This window comes from Poecilia latipinna, unplaced genomic scaffold (assembly GCF_001443285.1).
Source record: "Poecilia latipinna isolate Pla-1442-1.1 unplaced genomic scaffold, P_latipinna-1.0 Scaffold3071, whole genome shotgun sequence".
In the NCBI taxonomy this organism is placed as follows: domain Eukaryota; kingdom Metazoa; phylum Chordata; class Actinopteri; order Cyprinodontiformes; family Poeciliidae; genus Poecilia; species Poecilia latipinna.
In genome coordinates this window covers 58,918-61,042 of record NW_015115687.1, presented here as the reverse complement: position 1 = coordinate 61,042, position 2,125 = coordinate 58,918, and positions in this window count along the sequence as shown.

The window sequence follows — 2,125 nt, the reverse complement described above, 5'->3', positions numbered from 1 at the left end:
TTTTTTTTTTTTTCATTGTTAAGGTGCACACATAGGTTGGAAATAGCTGGAGGCCAGAAACACCTTGTTGGGCATAACATGACTGTTATGGCTTTTAATCACAGTGACTTGCGTCCTATGAGGAATAAACTGAATATGATTACCCATAAACTTAACTGAACCCAATGCTCGCATGCATTAATATTAATTTAGCAGAGAGTGATAGTGGTGGGACCGTAACTACAGGGTTACCATTTGCTGCAAAATCTCATGAATATAAATCTGTGATAGAGCTGTGAGAGGCCAAAAGATGAGGGGCAGCAGGGTATGAAGACCACATTTGTGTGCTGAAAGTACAGCTGAAGTTAAACCCCCATAACACATTCTTCTTTCAGTGATTTCATCTTGATCCACCCATTAGATTCAGACTAACATGGAGGTAGTTAGAGTTTTTTTTTTTCTTGCATAAATCTGATATTTTTGATCCAGATTGAAGGCGTTGTAAATCTAAGATTCATTCAGTTTCAGGTTGTAAGCCCTTTTTCAATAGACACTAACTATATTTATTGGCAAGCCTCTTGTCAAGGCCCAAACAGATCCCTGAAAAACATCAGCCTGGCTGCACTCAGCCAATTTAATTTCAGCAAAATAACTTGGGGAAAAAAAGCTTGTAGAAACTTTTGTCAATATTTTCCTATCTTCACCATCCCCATCTGATTTCTCTGCGCTGAAGGCATTAAACCCAACAAAGTAACACATTGGATTCACTGTTTTGTGTACAGCAGAAGCAGGATGTCAAAATAAGCCATGCCGCAACCAATTTCATCGCATTACAGACACAAATTTCAATCTATTTTCAATAAACAATTATCTGCAGAATTTAAAGTTTAAGCAAAGACATGTTTTTTTTTGTTTTTTTTACAAATAAAATTCTGAAATGTGTGGTGTGCCAGTATATTCAATCCCTTACATGGATACCTATAAGGGAATTACAATTCATCCACTTGGAGACATGTTATCCAGTTAGTTAATATAGTTCACCTGTGCATAACTAATCTAGGTATACTGTAAATCATTTCTTCAGTTCAGGCTGAAAAAGTTTTTTAATAAATATAACTGAAGAAACAATTAAGTTTAAGGAACACGTACCGCCAGAGCCACAATGAATTATCTTCTCAAATATTAGGCCTAAATCTAAATGGGGACCTAACAAGAGTTGCAAATTGATGTTTACATACATATCCTTTCAATGCAACTTGACTGAGCCACTTAGCAGAAAATAAGAAAAAAAAAATCCAGTCTTTAGATGCCAAAATTGCAGCAGTAACTGCAGCTACAACTTGCAGCTATAATTGAAGTGAAAAGTGGTTCTTCAGACGCACACCATCTTTTCAAATGCTTATTTATGAAAAATATTGAAACCCGTATATCATTTTCAATCTGCTTCACAAATAAGCACTGCCTTGTGTTGGCATCTCACATAAAACCACAATAAGTATGTTCAAGTTTGTTGCTGTAACATGTAGCAAAATGTGTTCACTGCTGTTCATTAGTTTTAATAGTTCATACTTTGTTTATTTTTTGACAGAATAAAAACCCCACAACAATGCACACCTAATGGTGGATATAAACAGATCTCCATCAAAACGTCCGAGTACCCCTTCTGAGTCATGCACTAGTAGTTATGTGACCCGACATTCTGATTTATTGCGTGCATTAGGAGAGGAGCCCTTGACTTGAACTTGTGTGGGAGATTGGGATAAATAGGGTCCCTTTTAAGAGGGCGAACCTGATGTCAGAGAATGTGCACGGTCAATTAAGCCCATAAAAGCAGCTTATTTCCGTTTTACCACTATGGTCTATTGCTGGATGATCGGGGTTGGGAAAAAGTCCACCAATTCCCAGCTCAGTTGCTACTTGTGGTTCCAGAGTTTTATTTGTTTAACTTATTGCATTTAGGAGTATTTTTGGGATTTGGCTAGCAATTTTTCTGCGGGATAAGTGGTTGCTTAAATATTAAATTTACTGTGTAGGACTGAAAATATTTTGGCTTTTTATATGGCAATATTTATTTATTGTTTTGCTTACAAATCTGGTCTGTTTGTTTTTTTTTTTCTTTTTTACAAGCATCTGTAATTTTTCGCAC